The 13,525-nt window shown below is 38.1% G+C and overlaps 1 protein-coding gene and 1 long non-coding RNA gene across 2 annotated transcripts in view; one reads left to right on the top strand and one right to left on the bottom strand.

Moving 5' to 3' along the window:
* Nucleotides 1-13,525, bottom strand: part of LOC145446571 (uncharacterized) — a 141,235-nt gene that overhangs the window by 34,456 nt on the left and 93,254 nt on the right. The window lies entirely within an intron of this gene.
* LOC145447175 (uncharacterized) lies at nucleotides 5,147-8,934 on the top strand. Its single transcript, XR_013917483.1, has 4 exons — nucleotides 5,147-6,491; nucleotides 6,945-7,045; nucleotides 7,245-7,337; nucleotides 8,357-8,934. It is a non-coding gene; the product is annotated as an uncharacterized LOC145447175 (long non-coding RNA).

The raw sequence follows: 13,525 nt of genomic DNA on the forward strand, positions 1-13,525 counted from the left end.
TTATCAAAATACACCAACCAAAACTCTGTCAACAAAAGGAGTTCGTGTATCACCTAAAAATAGTACATTGAACGCTCTCTCATTCGAAATTTCATGCTGGTGACGTCATATTTTGTGATACGATTGTTGATATACAATGTTCTTTCCAATTCTCTACTAGTTGCTGACGATTACCCCTGACGAGTGTCAGCCGAAAATATTCGGGTTCATTTCAATATGAATATACTATTTAATTGTATATTGAAGTTCTGTACCTCCAAGAAGCTCTTCAATTATACTACTTAAGTGGATTTTGTCTACCTGTACAGTAGGGCTGTTCAAAAATAACTTTTTTTCCTGAATCTTGCTGGTTACTTGATTAAATCGTTAGGTTGCCTTAAAAAACGACGCATACCAAATTTGAATTCATTCCGACAAATATTCGCGGGTTACGTAGAGTTTGAAAATTTTGGATTTGCCCAAAAACGCAAAAAAAAATTTTTCTCGAATTTTTTTGCCAACCCCATGAAATTGTTGGGCTGTCTTCAAAAACTATGCAAAACAAATTTGACTCAATTCCAAGCCGTAGAAGCGGAGTTATTCCAGTTTTTCGGTGATAATTCTTGGATTATCCACCAATCAAGGATAATCCCATATTTATCGAATAAAAACAGAAATAACTCCGCTTCTACGGCTTGGAATTGAGTCAAATTGGTTTTGCATAGTTTTTGAAGACAGCCCAACAATTTCATGGGGTTGGCAAAAAAATTCGAGAAAAATTTTTTTTTGCGTTTTTGGGCAAATCCAAAATTTTCAAACTCTACGTAACCCGCGAATATTTGTCGGAATGAATTCAAATTTGGTATGCGTCGTTTTTTAAGGCAACCTAACGATTTAATCAAGTAACCAGCAAGATTCAGGAAAAAAAGTTATTTTTGAACAGCCCTACTGTACAGTGTACATTGTAAACCTTAGTTATCTACACTGAGACTCGAGTCAATACACAGATAGTCATTTTGAGAGAATGACTCGAGTCAAGTCGATTCATCAGAAAATCGCGACTCGAGTCGTTACAACCCCGTATAAGCTTACGCCTGGTCTAGGCCATCCCGGGCAATTTACCCGGCATCTGACTATTGCTACATTGATATATATTGATCAGAGTGTAAAACGAGTTTCTATACTTGCTACTGATTTTACCTCTTAAACAAGTTATACAAGCCAACACCCCAATCGCACGAATTTGGTGTTTATGATATACAACAAATGAAGCTGGATCCCGTACGCATGTTACATTTTTTTACATTTGACGACGATTTATTCCTTCTATCAATCTCATTGATTGGTTGATGAAGCACAATACACTAACTACCCAGGTCCGACATATATAGCGTATTTCGTTCTTGATGTCGTATGATTGCGGGCCAAGCTCACAGCCGAGAATTACTAAATATTCACAAAAAGAATGCTGAATACTTCGAGCAAACTTGCGTGACGTAAGGGTTGTAATCAAGTCACAAGGCACCGAGTCACAAGTCAATCTCAGTTTTATAGTTTTGACTCGAGTCAAGTCGAGTCATTTTTAATTCACCACCGAGTCAACACTCTGTCCAAGTCAGCGAAAATAGGCTCGAGTCCGAGTCACGGTATTATGACTCGAGTCGAGTCCAAGTCATTGTGTTGACTGCTCGGATTCCTGCCAATGTCTTGTTAAACCCATCTTTTATAACTCCGTTTGATGATATCGAATGTTTCGCATTTATAATATACTAATTTTCCTCACTTTTAGCAGTTCCTGGTCGCATTTTTAATACCAGTACCAATAGTCGAGATCCCAATAGCGCGGCAACTTTACTATTCTTTGAAATTACAATGAATCGTCGGTCTTCGAAGTCTGAGTCTAGAGCAGGGGTGGGCAAACTTTTGAGCTCGCGGGCCGCATTCAACATCTGAATCCGTTCGCGGGCCGCACTATAAAAATGGGATTATAAACCAAAATGTAATATTGGTATTTCATTATATAGTGAGGACATGGAGATAATATGTGTGCTTATTTAAAACAAACCAAACATTGCTCTGATGATATCGTACACGCGTCAGAAAGATAGTGGCGATGTTTCAAAGGCTGGACGACCTCAATGAACAATTTGTCAAAACTATAGAGATGAAAGTCGGTTGTCCCGATTCTTAGAAGAGGATTGAAATTTAAATCTGTGAGCAGCGATCTGTTCATAGATTTACTAATTTCACTTTTGGTTCAGTTCCAGGACACACAATGCTCACAGAATCATAACCATGTTAGCTTCAAACCCGCTTCTACTATGTGTAGATAAAATATAATTCCCCAATTATACGCATACAGAGAACGAATCTCCCTAAGACACGCACGAATCTTAGTTTATAAGCACATCCCTGAAATAATTAACACTGGAGTGGCCAATCTAAAATCCCACTCGTGATCCGAATTATGTCAATCTTATTTAGGATTTCTGTGATGTTTAGCAGGCGAAACCTTTGAAACTGTGCGGGCTGTCGCGCCAGAAATAAAACATTAAAATAATAGGAAGTATTTACCTTGAATCAGTGCTTCTCAAACCTATTAAGACACGGCCCCCCTTATGATGGTGAAAGATTTTGCACCCTCTTATCGTCATATCACAAAATGCAATCGGATTGCTAGCCAACCTAACGGATAGTTTGATGGTATGTAAAGTCACGACTATGGATGAGAGATTTTCAGATGTGAAATTCAAACTAAATACAGAGAAACAATTATGAAATTATTGGTGAATCGCGTCTAGCGCGAAAAAATTTTTCATTCGAGCTCAGCTTCGTGCCCCACTTCTGATGCCTTATTCACGCCCCACAGTTTGAGAACCACTGTCTTAGAATTATCATGGTGACATATACTCAGAAGTAGTTTAAACAAGTCCCTGCATTATTTCGATTTTTTGGTGCGCATTTAATCAATTTAAAAAAAGTTTCTTCAGACTCTCGCGGGCCGCACAGAACGGTGTTGCGGGCCGTAGTTTGCCCACCCCTGGTCTAGAGTCATATGACTTGGTTCGAGTCATGCGCAATGAGTAGAGTCCAAGTCGAGTCAATACACAAATTGACTCGAGTCGAGTCGGGTCTTTTCTGAATTTTGCGAAAATGACTCGAGTCAAGTCGAGTCAACAGAAAATCGTGACTCGGGTCATTACAACCCTGAACGTAAGTAAAATTTTTGAAATTGACAAGGTGCATGCTCGTTTGGAGTTGATTTTTTTTGTGCTGCCAAGCGACGTGAAGAGAGTGGTCTGAAGTTGAAATACGAACAATTTCAACCAAAGATGTGATAAGGACGTGTACAGAACCTACCAAGGTTCGTTTGAGAACGCAAAACTATAAATTTCTGAGGTTAACAAACGGAACGCAAACGAAAATATCACGTTCATTCCCCCCCCCCTCCTGAGTATAGTCGATCTAATATTAGATTGAATTATTCAATACTTCAAGTATGACCGTCAAGATAGCGTATTGGTATGCACATTCACAGATTGCATTAAGTCGGTGTATATCAGTGTTGGGATCAAGTCACTACCTTCGAGTCACGAGTCATTTCGAGTCACTGCACATTGTGACTCGAGTCAAGTCAAGTCAATCGATTTTCGAAAGTGACTCGAGTCAAGTCAAGTCACCCGATTTTTGGAGGTGACTCGAGTCAAGTCAAGTCAAGTCACGAGTCAAGTCACAATTCAAGTCAAGTTGCCTTTTCGAAGTATGGGGCATGATTACGTCATTGCATTTTTTAGCTGTCTGAAATGCAGATTGAGTAGTCATTGATTCTGAACCGATGAACGAATGCAGAGTTAAATATACACGCTGTCTCGCTCACATATACGTAGAACTGTTAAACTACGTGGATAATTGCATAGCCTCAGTATATAGTTCGCAGCAAAATAGAGAATAGAGAAACGAATTGATAAGATGCAATACAGTACCCACTTACAAATTGATTTGATACAATTCGAGCCTGCGCCAATGATTCAAAACTATATAAACTATATTCGAATTCAATATCAATAAAACAAGAGGCTTGGTTAAGGTAAGAACAGAAATAGACATTTTGCTGTTAAATTATTTTACCATACTTAGTTTACGACAACGTAAGCTGTAAGCTTCGATCACTTCATTTGCGGTCAATTTATTTGTGAGAGAACGATGGTGGCTCATCAAATCATTGAATTATTGAATGATTGCTCACTCTCACGGGTTACGCCAGCGTTTCGCGAACAATTCGACCATATGCAAGATACAGTGATTTTTATCGACACCGATTACTTGATGACTTGATATTGACTCGTGAATTTTGCTCCGAGTCACGAGTCAGTCCACATTTCTGATACGCCGAGTCAAGTCAAGTCAAGTCATTTTAGCAAAGTGACTCGAGTCAAGTCAAGTCATACGAAAAAGGTGACTCGAGTCTGACTCGAGTCAAGTCATGACTCGAGTCATCCCAACACTGGTGTATATACCGCAAAAAACAGCAAGGACAAAAATATATAACGTTGTCAATGGCCGACAGCTTTCAAAATTGCAAGATGAATCACCGCAACTAATTCAGAGTGACCGATAGGGCTATAAATAAATGTCGTTGGTGCTATTATTGCACAATAATACAGTGGCCGCATCGCTGGTCTTATATCGCACTCGCGACATGGATTCTAAACGCTACGCGACAAAATCTGAAAAAATCTGAAAATCTGAAAATCTAACGACTCGCTTGGATTCGAAAAATGCGTAGTTGACGAGTAGTTGAATAAAATTTCCACTCAAGTAAGTATATAAACTTACTTGAGTACTCTGGAAAAAGTACCTTCAAGTCATAGTGCGTCACGATTCGGCGTCAAATATGCTTCTACTTACGTTCGAAACATTTTCAAAAACATATAGCGTCCCCGGGGGGGGGGGGCTTGAACCACCAACCTTTCGATTAACAGTCGAACGGGCTAACCGATTGCGCCAGAGACAGCGGTCGATTAAGCTATCCCATTGAATTCAAGTATGCTTCAAATTATGTTCGATATCATGGTTCTAGAAGTCGGCCTCTATGAGCGGTGGAATAAAACACACATAGGCACTGGGAACACCCTAAATCGAAAGCATCGATTTAGACACTAAATTGTGCATTCAAAGATGCAATATGGGACAAACACATAAAGTCGACCCAAATCTTTCGCCGAAGTGGTGTCATAATATGTGCAAGTCCACACTTCATCAGATAAAGTTACGAAATATGTGCTTCTGCTCTCATCTTATCATCTGTCGCCGGCTTTTATCACTATGAAAGAGTTTACGTATACATTTTAATAGTCCGGTAAGTCGCCGCACGAGTTGTGAGATCAGTAAGATTGAGAGGGATTGTGAGGTCGACGCTGGAAACGCTGCTGAAACTTATCGTAGTGTCACTGGTAAATGACCAGATCATCCAGGGTAAGGTACGGTACACTCGTGTGCCAATCATGACGTCATTAGTAAACCCAATGACCGTGGGGTCCGTTTGCTCCCGCTGGGTTATTTGCAGGGGAGGAATTAAGCTGCAAGATATAGATTCTCAAATGATGCAGCATTTCTATAATAGATGTTGAACGGTAATAACGACTCTCGTGTAAGTAATGCGTGCTTTTAGCCCCGTTTACATATAGCTCAGAAGCAATGTTACCTCTAATTTTGACGAGTCTGCAGCAAGCGCTCACCTATTCACTGCGCGGTCCCTCAGTTAGACAACAGTGCGTAACCACTAAAAAAAAGGTCATCTCTTCGGATTTTTTGTGCACAACTTATAATTTATGTGAGCAGAGACCGTGTCAGCTCAAATCAATTGCACACATGCGTACCTAAAAGGACACATTGCTCAGGAGCCATGAAGTGGACTGCTGTTTCATCAATGTCGCTCCATTATTTTAGTGTGTCGCTTTCTTGCATTTACTAGGTTTTGGGAACAAAACTCTTCTCATTTTATTTACCTACCAAACTGGCAGAAGAAATTGATCATTTCAACCCAATTATCATTGTTACAACCACATGATTGTCTGACTTGACTATGACTTCCATTATATTGCGTTTCCCCATTATTGATCATTGATATATCAGCAGTATAGCAATGAAGAAATCAATCAATCAATCAATCATTGTCATCACCATGTAATTTTGAAGTACGTTGTTTAGTAATCGTTAGTGTTACCTGGCTATTATCAGTGCATTCTGCTTTTGACTGTTGACTGAATAAACATTGCTATCCCTCTCTCTCTCTCTCTCTTTCTCTCTCTCATTCACGCTTCACATCTCTCGGTAACGGCGGGAACTCAGTCAGGGTTAAAGGGTCAAATTTAAATGGAGCGACAGGTCGCAGTACAGTGACTTTGTGGATGTGGATGAACGTGTCGCTAATCTCATCATAGCGGAAGGAATAAAGAAGATGTTGATTGCGTACGGCATTACGAGAGAACACATTGCTTTGATAATTGAAGGTAATTCGTTCAAGAATATCAACATGCGATATGTTATGATTACCGGTATGTTGTCAAGAGGGTTCTTACAGCAAGCAGCAGTGTGAAAAATATTAGTAGATTGCCTTTTAGATCAACTTGCAGTAGCATCGAAACTGAGTTTCAGAATGTCAGTTAATCCTCTAACTTGATGCAATATGGGTTTACTACTAGAATTCTTGACCAAGTTGTATAGATCTTGCTTTGCAGTTGACTCACTTGTTTTTCCAATTACATGACATTTTCATTGGTTGAAAACATGACATTTCATTCATGAACCTATTATAATATTTATTGTTAATATTATCCAGTGAAATAAATCTTATTATATTCATATCAAGTTCCCTCTATATAACACATAGAAGTGTGTGTGCAATGTGCATGCTTAGCCCACTACATAGCTGCTTTTATAGTAACACTTTGCCTTTGTAATAGATCAGAGCGGGGTTTCAAATGTTCGTTCCGAGGAGTGTCGAAGCGAAATACTTACTACTCATGACGAAATATTTGGAGTAGAGCTAGAGACAGATGAAGAGGTTAGTAATATTTAACTATTCTAGAATGAATTTATTAATTGGGATAATCCTGTTTATTTTTGTTGCAATCTTATATATTAAATATTGTTGTGTCAGAACTCTTGCCTTCATATCAACCGGAATGCAATAAGTGGAATGTCCTTCAACCAAATCTTCTACATTATTTATATTTAATATTATATTTATTTGTGGGGAAAAGAACCCGCTGCGGTTATACTCCTGATGGTGTTACGAAATGCAGTAACTGAAAAGAGAATCACAACAGGATTTGAGGGCGATAACGCTTCATCAGGTGAGTTGTAGGATTTGCTGCTTGCTTAACCTGGAACTGTGTGAACAATGAACATAGAAGTACCATAACGTCCTGATCTGTCAGATTTGTGCTGATTTCGACTCTTGTCCTGATTTTTCGGCAAACATTGTTCGGCGTCTTCCGTAACACCTTGGACATTTTGCATGCCACTATCCGGCACAAGTTCGAACTTAACAGGCCGTCACAAAAGTACAGCTAGTTTGAAAAGTTTATGGCTTAACATGCGCGCATGTTGAGTTGGTTCTAATTCGGGGGTCTGTTAATTTCCAAGTTGCGCCACAAACATGTGTTCTAATTCAGGGTCTGTTGAGCTCAGATGTGTGCCGCCAAAATGTGGCACAATTGTTTTTGAGTGCTGAAAATATGGTAGGCCTATGTTTTGATTGGCGCTGTTTACGTTATGACAATGCAATAAACACTCGAACTGAAAAAGGCCTCCAAAATTAATGTTTAAATGCTTTTCAATTACACCATTCTTTTTGATAAGGCTAAATCTAAGTTAAAATGAGCTGGTGCAAATTCGTTTTTGTCCCAAACCATGGAAAATCATTTCTGCTGCTAATGTAATTTTTGGTTTTCCTGACTTCGAGACCATGAGGATGGCTACCATGGATATAGTGCATAGAATCAGTGAATGTGAACATAATACTTGTGCCGTTCCAAAAGGAACCTGTATGATGGTATACTGATCAAATCTGATTGGATCATTAAAGGTTAGTAAACTTATGATTATGTGGAAAAAACCCATACATGTCAACGACTAGACAGCATATCGTGACGACAGAATTTGCTATCACTTGTTTCCATGAGTTGAGCTTGTTAAACCATATTGACAAAAACCTATATTGACCTATTCAGCTCTATTTTTATTCAATATTCATTATTCAGAAGTCCCATAAAGGCATTTGTACATAATCTAAATCTTGTGCTTTCATTTTCAATTCACACATGGATTATTGGCAATATAATTTTACTTAACATATTTCTTTCAATTCCAGGCCCATTCAGTCCAATTAACGGCCACAAAGCTGAGTCCTCGACATCTCGTACTAGCGCACCATGAAAATGGTGACCTGCAGTTTTGGATCGTGGCGAATGGCTTCCGAATAAAGGGATCGTCTCACAATAAAGCGACACCATTTGAGATGGTGCTGGATCTTCTCTATTATGTTTGTGACCCCACATATCCAAAAGTTTTCCGGATACTCTCAATTTTACAGTATGTCCTGATTGAAGACAAAAATTTGGGTTTCAATCAAACAAGCTTCTCTGTTTTATGAGCAGATTTCAGAAATCCCAGTAATGATTTTGATTTCGTTTGCTGACTTGGACAGCTATACAATTCTAGTACTAGTCTAGTTGTCTAATTAGAGTGACAAAAATGTGTAGCTAAAATTCTGATGATGCTCTAATTTTGAAAAAAAACTAGCTATAATTATAATTCTACTTTAATTCGTGAAGTGCTTCGTCTCTCTCATTCGAATCTAATTTGTGAAAACAACTGAACCTATAACAGTGTAGCTATAGTGCTAATTCTACTCTATAATTTGAAAAAAACTGTTACTATAATTCTGATCCCACTCTAATTTCGAAAAAAAGCTACAAATCTATTTCTACTCTAATTTGGAAAAAGCTGTGTAGCTCTAAATTCTGATGCTACGTTAATTTGTGAGCTGTTTCTTTGCTCTCAATCGAATCTAATTTAGAAAACAACTACCGTATAGCTATATTTCTAATTCTATTCTAATTTGAAATAAAAACTACCTCTAATTGGATTCTAGTCTAATCCAGAAAATATACTGCAGTAATTATTCTGATTCTACTTCAATTTTTCAAATGTTACTTTGCTCTGATTCGAATCTAATTTGTGATAACAACTGTGTCGCTATAATTCTAATTCTACTCCAATTTGGGAAATGTTTTTTTGATCTAATTAGAATCTCATTTGTGAAAACAACTGTGTTACCATAATTCTAATTCTACTCCAATTTTTGAAATGTTTTTTTTTGGCTCTAAATAGAATCTAATTTGTGATAACAACTGTGTCGCTATGATTCTAATTCTACTCCAATTTGGGAAATATTTTTGCGTTAATTAGAGTCTAATTTGTGAAAACAACTGTGTTGCTATGATTGTAATTCTACTATTTTTAAAATGTTTTTTGCTCTAATTAGAATCTAATTTGTGATAACAATTGTGTCGCTATGATTCTAACTCTACTCCAATTTATGAAATGTTTTTTACACTAATTAGAATCTAATTTGTGATAACAACTGTGTCGCTATGACTTTAATTATACTCCAATTTGGGAAATGTTTTTTGCACTAATTAGAATCTAATTTGTGATAACAACTGTGTCGCTATGATTGTAATTCTACCCCAATTTGTGAAATGTTTCTTTGCTCTAATTTGAATCATAATTTGTGACAACAGCTGTGTTGCTATGATTGTAATTCTACTCCAATTTTTGAAATGTTTTTTGCCCCAATTAGAATCTAATTTGTGATGACAACTATGTCGCTATGATTCTAATTCTATCCCAATTTGTGAAATGTTTCTTTGCTTTGATTCAAATGTAAATTGTGGTTGCAACTGTGTCGCTATAACTCTAATTCCATACCAATTTGTGAAATGTTTCTTTGCTCTAATTAGAAACTAATTTGTGAAAACAACCGTGTCGCTAGGATTGTAATTGTTTCTTTGCTCTGATTCAAATGTGATTTGTGGTTGCAACTGTGTCGCTATAAATCTATTGCTACACCAATTTGTGAAATGCTTCTTTTCTCTAATTAGAATCTAATATGCGAAAACAACTGTGTTGCTATAATTCTAATTCCACACCAATTAGTGAAACGTTTCTTTGCTTTAATTAGAATCTAATTTATGACAACTTTGTAGCTGTAGTTCTTATTTCTATTTGGAAAAGCTTAAATTTTTCAATTGTGCAAGCTAGAAATTCACACATTTTCGTCTGCAAATGAATGTTCTGTATTCATCTTTCGTTGCAATAAAATCTTTTTTGAGCCTAAGCTGAGTAAAAATTCATGGATGGCTGGTATTAATTTCGAGCTCTGCGCAAGTCAGCATGAACACACTACCACTAAACACAGGATAGCCAGGCACACATCGGCTCCAGCACGTTGTGTGGTAGTTAAAAAAGGAACCGGATTTGGCGTGTAATTTTGCGTTCGTCTGCACGCATTCGAATTTAGAGTGAAGGCTTTTACATCCAACCTTGAGGTTAGCAGTAACGCGCTAACCCGTTGTGATTTAACCTTTTATTTAGCATGGCCCTCTAAATGCTTCAAATATGTTAAGATATGAGACTTCATAAAACCATCTACTATATTACCTCAGCGGGAATTATAGATATTAGTGACTACATGTTGACCCAAACAGAATAACATATGAAACAAAAATCAAACAATATAATAGCTAGCATAGTAATCAACGGAAACCGTCATGGGGCACAAAGAGAGACATTCGATCGGTCATAAGCACCACAATACTCACGTACAAGTAGCAGTATTGATTTGCAAGTTATGACATAACTACATCAAGTAGATGTGGAAAACATGAGTCCTGAAAGTTACTCAAGTAAACTTGGACTAGGTGTTGTATACTCTTTGACTGTCAATCGCCGGTGACAGCTTTCACGATTGCTAGATTAGGGTTGCCATGCGTCCGGAATTTCCCGGACATGTCCGGAATTTCACTGTTTAAATATGCGTCCGGGAGTCTATTCTAAAATATGCCTAAATGTCCGGAATTTTGAATGCTTGAAACATGATCAAACTTCTATCGTAAATCAACATAAACCATATTAGTTTTTTCGGCAAATTTATGCCGCTTGGAGTTTTTCTTCACGCTGCGCGCGATTTAGTGTCACATTCATTGATTTTAATATGTGTACCATACCACCCTCGCAAAACATGCAATCAAAAATCAATAAAAATAACCATATTTACCGAAATAAGTCTAATTGTAATCGCAATTTTAGGAGAACCGTACTTTCCTAGAGTGGGAAGGCCATTTAGATGCTTTAGTGAGATAGTGGCTCCAAACCTGCGGGCCGTTTGCCTTTATTACCCAACGATGTTATGTTATGTTTTGTTCGCGAAGATGTTGAACGTAATCAACTTCCAAAATAGGTCGTGACTAAGTCTGGGCATAGGTGCTGACCGTTCTTCAGTAATCAGCTTATCAAATTTTGAGCTGGGCCACAGAACATTTTAAAATTAGAAATGGAGTCGCGGGATCGCGACCATAAAATGTTAAAAACCACTGGATGTGCAACCTATACTGGTGCGGACCGGCATTTAGGCTCATAAATACTAGGGATGGTGTGAACCTCTGAAAGGTTCAGGTTCGTGTGAACGCGAACCTTTTTGAAAGGTTCTGTGTGAACACGAACGTGAACCTCGTGACGTCACGTGACGTCATATTGCTAATTCCAACCCTATCTTCCAATGAAGTGATAACCTATATTAATGTACACGAGACCTAGCGAAGACTCGGTCCTCATAATGCCACAATGCTGAAGTACATATTGGCGTTTTAAACGTCGCTAAATGTATCAACCGCGGTATTTCAGAGGATATAATAATTGCATAAAATCAATACATTCCGTCGCTTTGCCAACAATTTCGACGAGGACTTACCAAGGAATATAAGCTTACGCCTTAACGGTCTTAGCCAGACCGGACAATGTGTTCGGAGTCTAAGTATTGCTACATTGATATTGAGCAGAGTGTACAACGGGTTTCTATACTCGCTACCGATACCACAAACAACAACAAGTTATGCAGCAGTAGCAAGCACCTTAATCGCATGGATTTGGTTTTAATGATGCAGTAAAGATATGAAGTCAAGATTGACCCCGTACGCCCGTTCGATTTTTTACATCAGAAGACGATATCAATGTCATTGATTGGTTGAATAAACATCATTCGCTGACTACGTATATATCGCTCGTGATGTTGTGTGATTGCGGGTCAAGCTCACAGCAGAGAGTCACTAAGTATTCACAAACGGAAAGCTGGTTGTTCCGAGAAAATTTTTGCAACAAAGCAAGTAAAACTTTTAAGGTTGTCGAGGTGCATGGTGCATGCTCGTTAAGCGTTGATTTTTTATGCTGCCAGCACCATGCATGGAGTGGCCCGCAGTTGAAATGCAATAAATTTGAGCCATAGATCTTATAATGGAGTGAAAATTACAATTTACCAAAAGGTTCACAGTCCAGAACCTACCAAGGTTCTGTTGTGAACGCGAACCTCTAAATTTCCGGGGTTCACACACAGAACGCGAACGTGAACCACACGTTCACACCATCCCTAAAAATAGTCTTATCCGTGTGACATGACGTGACTTTGCGATGTATAATAACGATACCTGCATTTTCGGAGTCATAATTCTCCATCAGCTCTACCGCTAACTATGTTCATGTGCGCGTGGAGAGGATAAAAAAATTATAGTAATATATGGAATAATCAATATTATAGAGATATTTCATTCACAAAATTTAACGACCAGATGTCTATAGTAAGCCCCCCAGAAGTTACATCGATTACCATATGGTGGGCTCAAGATCAGTGTTTATTTGGATGGGAGTGGGCTGAAAAATATTGTTTCAGTCCTGGTTACTTACAATATACTACAACATATAAATGCACCGACGTAAAATTATAGCGGCTCCTGGTGCGAATCGTCTTCAACTCTGGTCGATAGGCAAAGCTTTGCTAGTGTGACGTCATATCGACAGACCTTCTTTCATATTGTCATACCTTCTTTTAAAATCAGCTAATGGGCGCTCAGGAGTGTCCGGAATTTGCCTCACCAAAATATGGTAATGGTAACCCTATGCTATAGATGCCTCTCCGCGATTAATGCAGAGTGACCGGTAGCACTATAAATCGGCGCTATTTTATAATATATTATCGTACAGTGATAAATAGGCTGCATCGCCCTTCTGATATGCCAATCGACTGAGAAAGCGATTCAAGTTTGTTCAAATGCTCCTTGACAAAATGTGTTTTGTAAAAAACATTACTTGGCTTCGAAAACTGCTGACATAGTAGTATGAAAATAAAAACACAAAAAACGGTCGTACTCGAGTAAGTATGTCAAGCAGACAAAATCTACTTGATTATCCCGTAAAGTAGAAGTGC

Source organism: Botryllus schlosseri, chromosome 9, assembly GCF_051294905.1.
Source record: "Botryllus schlosseri isolate E-star chromosome 9, Bs_hap1, whole genome shotgun sequence".
NCBI lineage: Eukaryota > Metazoa > Chordata > Ascidiacea > Stolidobranchia > Styelidae > Botryllus > Botryllus schlosseri.